The sequence below is a fragment of the Lissotriton vulgaris genome, chromosome 2_1 (assembly GCF_964263255.1).
Source record: "Lissotriton vulgaris chromosome 2_1, aLisVul1.2, whole genome shotgun sequence".
In the NCBI taxonomy this organism is placed as follows: domain Eukaryota; kingdom Metazoa; phylum Chordata; class Amphibia; order Caudata; family Salamandridae; genus Lissotriton; species Lissotriton vulgaris.
In genome coordinates this window covers 269,007,261-269,021,628 of record NC_141687.1, presented here as the reverse complement: position 1 = coordinate 269,021,628, position 14,368 = coordinate 269,007,261, and the positions used below count along the sequence as shown (strand labels likewise).

Below are 14,368 nucleotides of genomic sequence, written 5' to 3'. Positions count from 1 at the left end.
TTTGGCAGGAGCGGCAGTGTTAAGACGCCAGGGGTGGCTTAAAGCGACTTGGTTTAGGCCAGAAATCCAAAATAAGGTTCTTGATCTACCTTTTGACGGCGAGGCACTCTTCGGCAAATTGATCGACGACACGCTTCAGGACATCAAAAAAGACACGGAGACGGCTAGGTCGATGGGGACGCTCCAGTACCGCAAAACTCCTTTTAGGGGTGCGAGAGGCAGAGGTGGCACTTACAGGGGCGCATACCAACAACAGCGCTATTCTTCAAACAGCTCTGGATACCAGCCAAGCCGCCAGTCCTACCAACAGAGACAGGGCCAGTCCTCTGGTTATTCACGGCCTTACAATAAAGGCAAGCAAGCTGCCCGTGGACGAGACTCGTCCAAACGCCAATAGCGGCCTCCTGGCTCTGCCTACTGCTCCCTCCTCCAAGAGATCATCAGTTGGAGGCAGGGTGTCAAAATTCCTTCTGAACTGGTCCCAAATTACATCGGACCGTTGGGTACTCAACATCATCAAACGAGGGCATACCTTGGAGTTTTTACGGAAGTTCCTCCACCCAGACCCCCATCAGCCATCCCATCAAAACATCTGCTTCTCCTACGGCTAGAGATCCAACAGATGCTCTGCAAGGGAGCGATAGAACCGGTCCCCTCCAATCAACGGGGCCAGGGTTTCTACTCCAGGTTCTTCCTAGTGAGAAAAACGCAGGAGAAATGGCGTCCCATCCTGGACCTCAGGGAGCTAAATGCCTATCTCATCTCCTTATCCTTCAGGATGGTATCCCTACAGGATGTTTTAAAGATGGTCAACCCGGGGGATTATATGGCCACACTCGATCTGGAGGACGCGTACTTCCATGTCCCAATTCACCCAGCGCACAGAAGGTTCCTACGCTTCACAGTAGCCAAGAGCCATTTTCAGTTCAGAGTCTTGCCGTTCGGCCTTCGCTCTGCTCCAAGGATTTTTACGAAGGTGCTGGCACCTGTAGCAGCATTTCTGAGAAAACACCACTTCCAGGTCTTCCCTTACCTGGACGATTGGTTACTGAAGGCCCCGACCAGAGCATTAGCGCAGGACGCGGTGCGGGCTTGCACCACTCTGTTCCAAAATCTGGGTCTCACCTTGAACAGGGAAAAATCCACGCTGCTGCCGTCACGGACAGCGCGGTTCCTGGGAGCGATGTTGGATTCGCGGCTCTCAAAGGCGTTTCCTACTCAGGAAAGGATACAGAAACTGCAAAGATTGGCAAGCAACCTTAAAAGAAAAAAGTGTCTTTCTGTACGCAGCTACAAGTCGCTGTTGGGGGTGATGTCATCCTGTATTCCCCTGATCCCGCATTGCAGGCTCCGGATGCGCCCCCTGCAGGAGCAACTGGACCTCCAGTGGCAACAAGTGCACGGATCGTTCGACGACAAAGTAATAGTCACTCTAGAAATGAAGGAGGCAGTGCTTTGGTGGTCGATTCAACAAAACCTATGCCAAGGTCTATCCTTCGCAAGCGTTCCATCGCCTCACATACTGACGACGGATGCGTCATTGGAGGGATGGGGAGCAGTGATGCAGGACCTGCAGGTCAGCGGCCATTGGTCTCCAAGCGACCAAAAGCTACACATCAACTTGTTGGAGCTGAGAGCGGTCAGGCTAGCCCTTCAAGCCTTTCTTCCGCGTCTCCAGGGTTCACAGGTGCTAGTCAGGACAGACAACACCACGGCTATGCATTATGTGAACAAGGAAGGAGGGACGAGGTCACTCCCCTTGTCGCGAGAGGCTCAACAGATTCTGGAATGGACAATTCTTCACGGAATTTCTCTAAAGGCGGAGCACTTACCAGGAGTACTCAACGAGGGCGCAGACAGGCTGAGCCGGCTCGCCTCTGTCAGTCACGAGTGGGAGCTGAAACAACAGGTTCTAGATCTACTCTTTCAAAAATGGGGCACACCAGAAGTGGACCTTTTTGCAACACCCACCAACAGAAAGTGTCGGGCCTACGCCAGCAGGTTCCATCACCGAGGCTCGTTGGGCAATGCCCTATCGTTAGCCTGGATGGGGAGGTTTCTCTATGCATTTCCACCGATTCCCCTGCTTCCTCGACTCATCAGGAAAATGAGGACGGAACCATGCAAGCTCATCCTGATAGCCCCGGCATGGCCAAGACAATTCTGGTACACCGAGCTACACCTGCTATCGCTAGTACCTCCGATAAAGCTAGAGGATGTTCCGGATCTCCTGACAATGTCCGGAGGACAGGTTTGGCATCCAGACCCAAGGTCATTACACCTGACTGCATGGCTCCTGACCAGCGAGAATACATGAATGTCCATCTTTCCAATGAGGTCAAAGACATCCTCTCTCAGGCAAGGGCTCCATCTACAAACAAAACATACAGATTGAAGTGGAAGAGATTTTGCATTTGGTGCAAAAAAGAAAAGATTGATCCTTTCACGTCAAAACCTCATCAGCTCCTACCTTACCTACTCTCGCTAGCTAAGTCTAATCTGTCCCATTCTACTATCAAGGTTCATTTAGCGGCGATTTTGAGATTCAGAAGATCTGATTCTGGTCCTTCGTTGTGGTCGGCAAGAATTGTCAATCAATTCCTCAAAGGCCTGTTCAGAGTCTATCCACCAGTACGATCTCCTCCTCCGACATGGCATCTAAACTTAGTCCTGGCTCACCTAATGAAGGGACCTTTTGAGCCGATTCACCGCTCAGATCTAAAATTCTTATCATGGAAGTTAGCTCTACTCTTGGCCCTCACATCAGCGAGGCAAGTGGGGGAGTTACAAGCCCTAACTATCCAAGAACCGCTTTTGCAATTCAAAAAGAACACTACCATCTTAAGGACGAACCCAAGGTTCATTCCCAAGGTCCCCACTGACTTTCACCTAAATGAGCCTGTCATCCTAAAGACATTTTTTCCGAACCCAGTCACTACAGCAGGAAAAACATTGCACACTCTGGATTTGCAACGCTGTCTAAAGTTCTACATAGACCGCACCAAAGACTTTAGAAAATCTTCGCAATTATTCATTGCTTTCGGCGGTCCAAACAAGGGCCTCCCTCTGTCCAAACAGGGGATCTCGAGATGGATTTCAAGTGCCATTCTTCATTGCCACAAGTTAGCAGGGAAACCTCTGGTGGGCAAGATCCGTGCTCACTCGACGAGATCAGTGGCTTCCTCTACGGCCCTCTTTGCGGGGGTAGTTGTCAAGGACAATTGCAGGGCTGCTACCTGGAGCAGCGTGCACACGTTCACTAAGCATTATTGCTTAGAGTCATTGCAGCAGGATGACGCGGCTGTGGGCCAGGCTGTCCTGAGAAACCTCTTCAAGTGATGGGTGAGCTTTCCTTCCTATCCCACCTTCCATGGGTGACACATTTTGTAATTTTCTGGCTAATGTTATGATGTACTGCTTTACAAAATGTGTTTATGGTGTTTACTGCTTGCTATTCTGATACAAAGCATGGGAATCTATGAAAGTCCCAATACTGGGGCAAGAAAACAAGTTACTTACCTGTAACTTTGGTTCCCCAGTATTGGTAACTTTCATATATTCCCATGCGCCCACCCACCTCCCCGGGGAAAGCTCAGCCTTCAGCAAGTATGGTGTCTAGCACACTACGGCTACGAAAATCTGAGGCTCTGAGGTTCCTTCAGGAAGGTTCTAAGGGTGAGGCTCTTCTGATTGGCTGACGCCTAGAGTTTGGTCTCTTTTACAAAAAGAGGCTGATATGTTACAAAAGGGAATGAGGCCTAGGCCTTTCCTTTCTCTTTTGTACCAACTACTATGATATTTTTTATTACCGAGACTCCCAGTCCGACGACGGGGATTGATACAAAGCATGGGAATCTATGAAAGTTACCAATACTGGGGAACCAAAGTTACAGGTAAGTAACTTGTTTTCTTCTTAAATAGATGTACAATACCGCTCGTATCAGACATGTTTGATATGTTCCAACATTTCTGAAAAACGTATAGGGCAGTTTGTATTCAAAAGGGCATGTATTGCGGCAGAAGTCCTTACGACTTGTAGATCATAGGTTTCTTTGGCCGAGGTCAGTGGCACAGTTTTTTGCAAAAGAATGGCTTTCATTCTGCTTAAAGTATCAATTTGTATAGAAGAGATGTTCAGGAAGGCCATAGAGGCGACTCCCTGGCTGTCTTGGTTTGTAGAAACAATACTTGCATACAGCAAGTGACCCTGGATGACACAGTTACTAGATATGGGATACCTGGCAACATGCCACAGCAGCTGTGATCGTCCAACATGAGGTAGTCCAAAAATTGGATTAATCACTGCAGCCGGTGAGCCTTGCAGGTGACAGGATAAGTTTGTAGTGGAATCATTGCAGGCCCCGTGTAAATTAATACCCTGACAAAGGACAGAAACGCTTAGTGTGTTTTCACAGTTAGAACCGGTAAGAAACACTTCACGTCCCCCACTCCAACATCTGTGTGTGTATGGTAAATCCCAGGATGTCTTGATGTATTCTTTACCCAACCTTTCATATTTGCCTGCTGGTATATGTTTTAGGCAATACTGAAAATGGAACATTGTAACAGGCAGAGTAATTTTACCATGTGTGCTCCACTCAGTAGCTGGTTTCTCTGCCACTGTGAATGGTAATTTTTCCAGTTTTTCAAGGATCAGCTCTGTATAATCTGCTCCCCGTTGTGCCAGTTTGATCTGTTTATCAGTGTTATTGAATTCTGAAAACAGTGACGTAGTGTTGTTTAAATGCCAAGGCACATAGCCTGCACGCAAGTTTTGTAGCGTCCAGCTTAATAGCATGATAGAACGTAGCTGAGACTGACCATGTTGCAACATGACCAAGTCTTGTTCCATGATGTCTATGGCAGAAGATACAATGCTGTCCAATGAATATATCCTGGATGACAGAGTTGTTAACCCATTGTCTACTACAGAGAGAGATTTCTCTAAATTATTACGATCAATTTCTCATATTCGTTCTGCAGTCTCTGCTTGGGTAATCTTCCATATTTCATTATAAGCAGCGTAGGCACCGGCATATATGAAATGTTTTTGACGTGGTTTTCTTGGTCCTAGTAAGAATTCCCTAAGGTCTGCGCCATCTTTAAGTTAAGTGTTGTTTTATATCCTCAAGTGTAGATTTCTGTAGCCAATCAAGGCATAGTTTCCCTACACTGTATGTTGTTACTACCCCAGTATGCTGTCTTTGAACATATCTTGGGTCTGGCCTATTGATAGTGAAACCTTGTGTTTTGTTCAGGAATCGTTCTTGACAGATATTTGTGTCTGTGGGCCAAAGCAACCATGTATTCCATTCAGGATGTGATCTGTTGTGATGCAAAATATTATGTACATCAACCTCCCCCGTGTAGGTACAGGTATGGTCTGTGTGTCCATGTCTTTGATCTTGGCTAACCCAAGGCAAAACGTTTGTTGGACAGTGTCATTCAAACACATAATTTGCTCAGGGATGTTACAGGCTCTAAACAAAGCTTCTACCCCCTGCACTTGCCAATCATTGTTTTTGTCTCAATGTTGTCTTTCCAAAAGTCATAACCCTGTCTAGACAGTTGGGCAAATAAGGCTGCAGAATAAATCTGTTTCGTATTTGTTAACATATTTTTCATTCCTGTTTTGTATTTAAAATGATTCAGCATTGGATACATTGAAGCCTGAAAAATATGGAGATTTCATTGCAAAAGTTTTTTTAGCTACCCGTTGGAGGTGTAGGACAATTTTCCCATTGGTTATATATAAATACATTTGTAGGCATTGCAGATTTGTGCAAGAAATGATGACCATAATGGCTACAACAATACATTTGTTCATAGTCTGATGAACCCTCTAAATATTCATGATTTGTGAATACTGCAGACATTTGTAGATCAGACACCATATTATTAACAGTCTCGAAGTCCCAATCATCAGAAAAGGTACTAAAGGTAATAAAGTCACTTAATGAACTCTTGAATAAGTGTGGAATCTTCAACAGCTCCGACAGGCCAAAAATGTCATATTCAGTTCTGTCCCAAACTATACCATCTGGTATAGGAGCGGGTGTGATGTTCACTGCTGACAAGTCTCTTTGTTCACAATGGGATGATTTGTAAGGCTGGAGAAGTAAGTTCACTCTTTTACTTGCTGTGTCCGTTTGAATATATCTTCCATTTATCAGCATACCCAAAGTTATTACCAGAGCTAACGAAAGTAGAAAGAAGAATATTCCCAAAACAATCCATAGTTTAGTCCATGGTGAAACCAGATAAGTCTTTTTTCCGGAGATGAAAAAAATCTGTTGCTTGTTCTTTAAAAGTTCTTTGTGCTTGCGTTGTTTCAGGTTCGCTGGGATCCTCAGAAAACGTATCGGAGTTATAAAATAGCCAGAGGCAGTTCCGTCAATTTTCGGAATTGCCTCCGGATTTGTTGAAATCGCTGGAACCACTTGATTACTTGTTACTTCGTTGTAGACGGGTAAAGCAGGACAAACTGTTTTTTTGGGTCTGAATAGGAACGGGTTCCATAGCATTGTTGCTTAGTCCTTCATTTCTAACTGTATGATCTTCAAAGGTGATGAGTCTGTCAGTTTGAACCTTGGATTGTAGCTAGCGGAGTGCGTCTGCTACATTGTCGGAGTCCACTTGGCCTACTGCTTAGTATCGGCCACATTGTGTGGTTTGATCAGGTCCATAGATACAAATCGTTTCTCCTTTTTAACAGCAAGGGTCGGCAGTAGTACTGTTCTTTATCCGTGGATTGCAAGGACAGGTACTGGTTGTCTGTAAGAAGGCCCAAATTCCTTCTTGTCCCCGATCTTTTCTCTGACTAGATCACAAAGCTTTGGGATCCAGAGAGGCCTTGCTGGGACGGTGGGTTTTTTCCCAGTGGTGGTTGGCTTCAGAAACAGGTTGCTTTGTTTCAATCTTAGTTCATTTAAGTCCTGTAAAACGGCCAAACGATCTTTGTATATCAAATTTCTTATTTTCCACCACTGTTCCATGACAATCAATGTCCGAAACCAACATTCTTGTCCCAAATGGGACCTCATATGAAGTGACACCCCCCAGAGAACTTCTTGGCAAATTGTTAAGACTAACGTTAGACCCCATAAAGATGTTTGACCCACCCATCACCCAAACCTAATACCCTAGCTGTTATAGACTGCTTTATGTCCCGTTTTTTCTTTCCTCAACACAATTTCCCTCAGGATGGAATAGAGAAGAGTACCGCAATTCAACGCCCAAACTGGCCATGCCTTCTTTGTACGCTCGAGAGCTAAGCGCTGGGCCCTGGTCAGAGTGTAATGTGCCGATTGCTTTAGTGCTGATAAAGACTTTTAAATAAAAATCTTTTATAACAGTTCGAGCGTCAGCCGAGCGCTGAGGCCACATCCAAGTGAACCTTGATTTAGTGTTTGTGGGACTGCATTTGTCCTTAAGGACGCCGGTATGTAGATAGTCTAATACTGTCTAATAATGGTGGCTGTACTGGTCTGGCAACACTAGTTGGGTATCTGTGCTGCGATCTCTATTGCAGTTTATGCAGTTAATCACAAAGCTGTGGATATGTGCATTCATCCCTGGCCACTCACTAGTACATCTCTTTTAAAGTTAGTATTGTTTTAGTGATCCCCTGATGTATCAGACCCTCTCCAAGGTGTGCTTCGTAAATTCGTAAATCAAAGCTGTCCTACGTTCCATGTTTGGTATTATCCTATCCCCCACTCCAGGGATTTGAGCAAACGGAACTTTGTTCGCATCAATTATATATGAGTGGAAACTTTTTAGGTAACGCTGCACCGCTGCCTTTGCTTGAAGCATTAAGATCCAGTATTATTTCACTGTCTATTTTTGTTTTTGAACGGGTGATTGCAGCTACGGAAGCCGTTTGCACAGCCCCCTTCGCGGCTTCATCAGCCAATAAATTCCCTTCAACGTGAACGCCATCACTTTGATGACTTAGCGGGTGTATCACATGAGTGTTTTGTAGTCTGTTTCGCAACTGAATTACTTGTTTCCAAGGCGTTTTGTGTTAGATTGTGCCACCTTTTGCATCTTTGAAACCATTTTGAAGCTAATTCTGTAAATATTCATTGTAAGAATGAACACAGTAGAAAGAATCGCACACTATGAGTGTGGGGAATTTGCAATCCGTATTTTCAAGTGCCATTATGAATACTTGTAGTTCAGCTCGCTGAGCTGTACAATCTCCTAGAGATTGCATATTCGTGACCATAGGTCTGAAATTGCCATTGCGCATACGATCGTTAACGATCGCGCATGCAGCACTGTAAGTTTGTTTACCCTCCATAGCGGGTTGTGCTGATCTGTCAGTATAAATTATACATTCATACTGGTCTAGAGTTAGAATTTCAGTAGGCAGAGGGCATTCGTGTTGGGATTGCAGGAATGCTTGTGTTTTCAAATAAGGATCAAAAACGTATTCAACATCGGTTGCGGCAAGAGAATTAACCCATTGTATCCATCTCGGATGTAAAGCTTTTGCATTTGGAATGCTAGCTTTTGTAACTGACTCTAAGGCTGGTACATGAGTTACAACCATAATGTGTTTCCCCTGTGCTAGGGGTCTTTCTTTTGCTACAGTGGTTTGAACAGCTGTCAGAATTTTTTCTGTGGAAGTGAATTTCATATCTGCTTGTGTGTACAAATGTGATTTGTATGCAATTGGTATTCTTTCACCTTTGTTAAAAGTTAAGTAGATGAATCCACATTGACCCAGAATGATTCGGAACACTAAGTTGAGTATGTTTCCGCGTGTTTGTAAGTGTTTTGTTGCTAACATGTCTGTTTGAAGTGAACGTACCATTTTTGTGTGTTCTTTTGTCCAATTTATTGTTTTAAAATCAGGTTTGATTAATTCGTAGAGAGGTTTAACCCTTTCTGTGTAGTTTAGAATGTAAGTTCTTCCAAAATTCAGGAAGCCTAGAATCAACTACATTTTTCAGCGTTTTTGGAGGTTGGAGCAGCGCACACTTTTCTAAAAATTTGGCTGCCAGGCTTTTGCCTTCACTTGATAGCTCATATCCTAGAAAAAGGACGTTGAGATGGGCAATTCTTGATTTTTTTTTTAATTGAATTTATACCCTTCAGAGGACAAGCCCTGTATAATGATGTTCACCCTGTTTAAGTGCCTGTTCAGGTCATCGTCTGTCAGATAGACATCATCGACATATGACAATGCCTCATCATCATAAGTTTGTAGTAACTCTGTGTTCGAGGCATGTGGGCTGCTGAATTCATATCTGTGCATAGATCGCCGCCTAGTGTTGGGTCCGGATGATTGCACATTGTTGTCCTGGAAAAGTCTTCGAAGTATCACGAGATAGGTGGCTCCTCCCCTGGACTACAGTGCGCATGGGCATCCTCTCCATCTTCAGATTGTTTTGTTCCGCCAGTGGGTTCGGATGTACTTTCTTAACTCAAGTTCGGAATCAGTATAAAACACTTTGCCCAAGGCCAAAAGGCCTTTGGGGCGTCGGTATTGTCTCGTTCAGTGCCTATACTTCATCCAGTTCTTCGAACAGGATGTCGAAGGCCGTTACGCCTTTTCGACACCAAAGGCCCCGACTACGACGACGATGGAACGGAGCCCGTTCAAGAGATGCCCCGTCTGCAACTCAAAATACCCTCACATTGATGTGCACCCAGTGTGCAATAAATGTTTATCCCCGGACCATGACGAGGCCAGCTGTATGGCCTGTTCCAAGTTCCGGTCCAAGAAGATGCTTCGACTTAGACGCACCGCACGATAGTCGGCGCAGAAAGCGGCGCCTGACCCGGAGAACATCTTTGAGGCCGATGATGAAGAAGGCGTCGATGAAGGGGGTCCTGACCAGCAGTTGGACCCTGCGTCGGAGCAAGACTCTAACTTCGGTGTGGACGACGATGAAGACTACGTCCATGAAGACTACGTCCATGATGAAGACGTCGTCGAGGTAGGAGACGACGCAGAGGCCATCGGAGCCGTCGATGACGACTCGAGCGATGAGCAAGGCCCACCCGCAGTCGCGGGGCCTAATATTGACACTGTGCTCTCTAAGCTCAGGTCGAGGCATTAGCCGAGATCTTCCTCCACATTCTATAGCCCCGCGTCAATGCCCGGCTAAGAATACTTCTAAGGAGCCATCGGTCGATCCAGCAAAATCGAAACCGAAACCAACAGAGGCGAAGACGAAACCGAAAATGTTGAAGACAGTCCTCGGATTGACGCCCTCGGACTCCTCGGCGCCAGTCAAGTCTAAAATCGTCATCGAACCTTCGGGATCACAAGGGGGCGTCGGCCCGAAGAGCGGGGCGCCGAAGCCAGTCTCTACAGTCAAGCACGTCACTCTGACGCCGTCGACGTCCAAACATGGCTACACTACCAAAGGACTCCAGGCTAAAAATACTGTCGAACCGACGCTTGCAGCCTCCAAGCCACTGTTGAGCAAGGCCCTCGAGTCGAAGACCAAACCCGACCCGAAGGAGCATATCGCGTTGAAGCCCAAGGTCGTACCTGCTGCACACCATGAGCTCGAGTCGACGCAAGGCCGCAAGCATGCGGGTGATCCACCGAAGCAGATCGGATCGAAGACAAAGTCAATCTCAAAGAAGATCGGTTCGTCTCCGGTGCTTCCTCCACCAATTAAATACGGACTGCCCCCGACCGCTCGACCCAAAGCGTTCGAGCCACAGAAGAGCACCGAAACGTCCAAGAAGGTGTCGGGCCCTTCCAGGTCTCAGTCCATTCCAGAGGAGGTTATGTTCCAGGCACCCTCGTATGACAATCAGTCCAAGCTCTTCATCGACTCGGATTCTGGCAGGCTCACCATTCACGAACGGAAAATCGCTCCAGAACACCCTTTGGAGGCATACAAAATCCCTCTCAAAAAGAAAAGGGATTCAGCCACCTCACCTGCTCCCTTTGAACCTGTGGAGTCATATACACAACACTATGCCTATTCTCCCACACGCAGCGATGAGGATGTGGGAGAGGGTTACAATCAGGTTGAATTTACTTATCATGCTGACGCAGATCAGGAGGAACCTCAACCCTTGACTGATACTGTTGACCCTGATGTGCCACATACTACGCTTGATACTCAGTCCTATAATGTCAAGACCTCGCCTACTGAAGACACGGCGGCGTTTAACACTTTAATTGAAAGGGCGGCCATTAACCATGACGTGGAAATGCACGCTGACCCAGTGGAGGAGGACTTTCTGTTCGATACTTTCTCAAGCTCAGAAAGATCGGTGAAGACATTGCCTATGCTAAAGGGTGTCCTTAAACAATCTACTGACATTTTCAAGGAGACCACAAGGGCGAGGGTTGTAAACCCAAGGATTGAAAGAAAATATCGGCCTGCGCCTGTGGACCCTACGTACATCAATGGCCAGCTCCCATTTGACTCCCTTGTAGGAGCTAATGCTCGCAAGAGAGCAAACTCTCAAACAAGTGGTGATGCTCCTCCTCCGGACAAAGAATCCAAAATCTTGGAAGCTTCTGGCAAACGTGTAGCAGCTCAAGCGGCTAATATTTGGAGGATCTCAAATACGCAGGCCCTTTTCGCCAGATATGATAGGGCTCATTACGAAACGTTAGAGCAGCTACTACAACACCTGCCTGATGCTTATAAGGAGGGAGCAGAAATGCTCATACAGAAAGAAAAGTTAATTTCAAATGCATCCATCAAGTGTGCCCTCGATACAGCAGACACAGCAGCTAGGGCCATCAACACTAGTGTAATGCTGAGACGTCATGCCTGGCCCCGCATCTCTGGTTTCAAACCAGAGATCCAACAACTTTGCTCAATCAGCCAGTTAACCCTGACTTTCTTTTTGGTCCTGATGTAGACATGACCCTTGAAAAAATTAAAAAAGACACTGAGACAGCAAAATCCATGGGGGCTCTGCAGTCACAGCAGTTCAGGGGAAGTTCCTTTTGTCGCTCCAGTAACAGGGGAGCCTCTAGAGGTCAAGCATTGCAGCAAGCCCCATACAACAAGGGCAGCACGCAGACCACCTACAACAAAAATAACAGGGGTGGTTATCGTGGGAATAGCACCAAAGGCAGAGGACGTGGAAATAACAATGCCAGCTCCTCCGCCACCAATAAACAGTGACGCCTTGTCACTGCCCCCAGACCATATAACACCGGTCGGGGGAAGACTCTAGCAGTTCCTGCCAGTCTGGGAAGGCATTACCACAGACAGGTGGGTGAGACAACTTATCCAATACGGCTATTGTCTGGAACTAACCTCCACTCCTCCCAACATACCCCCAAGGCAACGTCCTATGTCCGCAGCGCACATGTACTATTGCAGCAAGAGGTAATCTGCATGCTGCAAAAAGGGGCCATAGAACTCGTGCCTTTAGAACAGCAAGGTACAGGGGTGTACTCACTGTACTTCTTGATCCCAAAAAAGGACGGTTCCCTGCGGCCCATTCTAGACCTCAGACCCCTGAACCAGTACATCCTGTCAGAACATTTTCAAATGTTAACTTTACAGCAAGTTCTACCATTGCTTAGGCAGGGGGACTTCCTGGCAACCCTAGACCTGAAGGATGCCTATTTTCACATTCCCATTCACCCAGGTCACAGGAAGTATCTCAGGTTCACCGTCAACAACCAGCATTACCAGTTCAAGGTCCTGCCTTTCGGGGTAACTACTGCCCCCAGGGTGTTCACCAAGTGCTTGGCGACAGTGGTTGCGCACCTTCGGAGACAACATATCCATGTCTATCCTTATCTGGACGACTGGCTTGTCCAAGCGAAGTCAGCCCAGCAGTGTGCCAGCCACATGTCCCGCACAATTCACCTCCTACACAGCCTAGGATTTTCGCGAAACTACCCAAAATCACACCTTCAACCCGCACATGTGCAACAGTACCTAGGTGCGACAATAAATACTCTGACAGCAACAGCGCAACCCAACGCTGCCAGACTCAACAGCATGCAATTGCTGATTCAGAAGTTCCGGCCCCAGAACTCACTCCCAGCGCAGGTATTTATGCAGCTGATAGGTATGATGGCCTCCTGCATCTTCATAATCCCGCACGCGAGGCTACACATGCGTCCCCTTCAAGAGTGCTTAGCACGACAGTGGAACCAGGCTCATGGACATCTGAAAGACCTAGTGTTGGTGACCGGTCGTGCATACAACTCTCTGCATTGGTGGGACACACAAAACCTTTGCAGGGGACGACCGTTCCAAGAGCCTGTCCCACAAATAGTGCTGACAACGGACGCATCTCTCCAGGGCTGGGGAGCGCATGTCCTCCATTATACCGTGCAGGGACTATGGACGACGCAGCAGCAAAGGATGCATATCAACCTGTTGGAGCTGATGGCAATCTTAATGGCAATGAAGGCTTTCAAGTTGCATTTGTGCAACAAAGTCGTGCTGATCCAGACGGACAACATGACTGCCATGTATTACATCTAGAAGCAGGGAGGCACACACTCTCCACAATGGTCTCATCTAGCCCAGAGCATGTGGAAGTGGGCCATTCAGAGGAACATGTTCCTCATGGCGGAACATCTCCCGGGGAAGGACAACCAGATTGCGGACCTGCTCAGCAGGCACAGCCATCAGATGCACAAGTGGGAGATACACCCTTCGGTGCTCCAACCATATTTCCAGCAGTGGGGTCATCCAGAAATAGACCTATTCGCCACACAGGAAAACGTAAAATGCCAAACCTTCGCCGCCAGGTTCCCACACCCGCAGTCTCAGGGCAATGCGATATGGATGAGCTGGTCAGGCAGATTTGCGTACGCTTTTCCTCCAGCTCGGCTCATCCCGCTAGTGGCACGCAAACTGCGACAACACTCCATGACGCTCATCCTGGTTGCTCCAACGTGGGCAAGGCAGGCGTGGTACACCACTTTCAGTGGTGCCTCACCAACGTCTGCGCCTCACTCCCAGTCTCCTCACTCAGAGCCATGGAGACATTCAGCACCCAGATCCGCAACAGTTGAGCCTTGCGATATGGCTCCTGAGGTCATAGAGTTTGGCTACCTCAACTTACCCCCTGACTGTATGAACATCATCAAGGAGGGAAGGAGACCTACTGCCAGGGCATGCTAAGCGGCCAAATGGAAGCGATTTGTCATTTACTGTTCCAATAATTACATAAATCCGCTGGATGCGTCCACGCAAAACATTATCTGTTATTTGCTACATCTATACAGATGCAATCTGGCATACAGTTCCATCAGGATACATTTGGCTGCAATGGCAGCTTATCTTCAAATCAGACCGCATCTTTCTCTTTTCAGGGTGCCAGCCACTAAAGCTTTTATGGAGGGACTCAAGAGTGATTCCTCCCAGACACCCTCCTTCACCTGTCTGGAATCTGAACGTGGTTC

At 47.1% G+C, this 14,368-nt stretch overlaps 1 protein-coding gene across 2 annotated transcripts in view; it reads left to right on the top strand.

The window, feature by feature from the left end:
• USP32 (ubiquitin specific peptidase 32) overlaps window positions 1–14,368 on the top strand; it is a 1,504,025-nt gene that overhangs the window by 1,297,722 nt on the left and 191,935 nt on the right. The window lies entirely within an intron of this gene.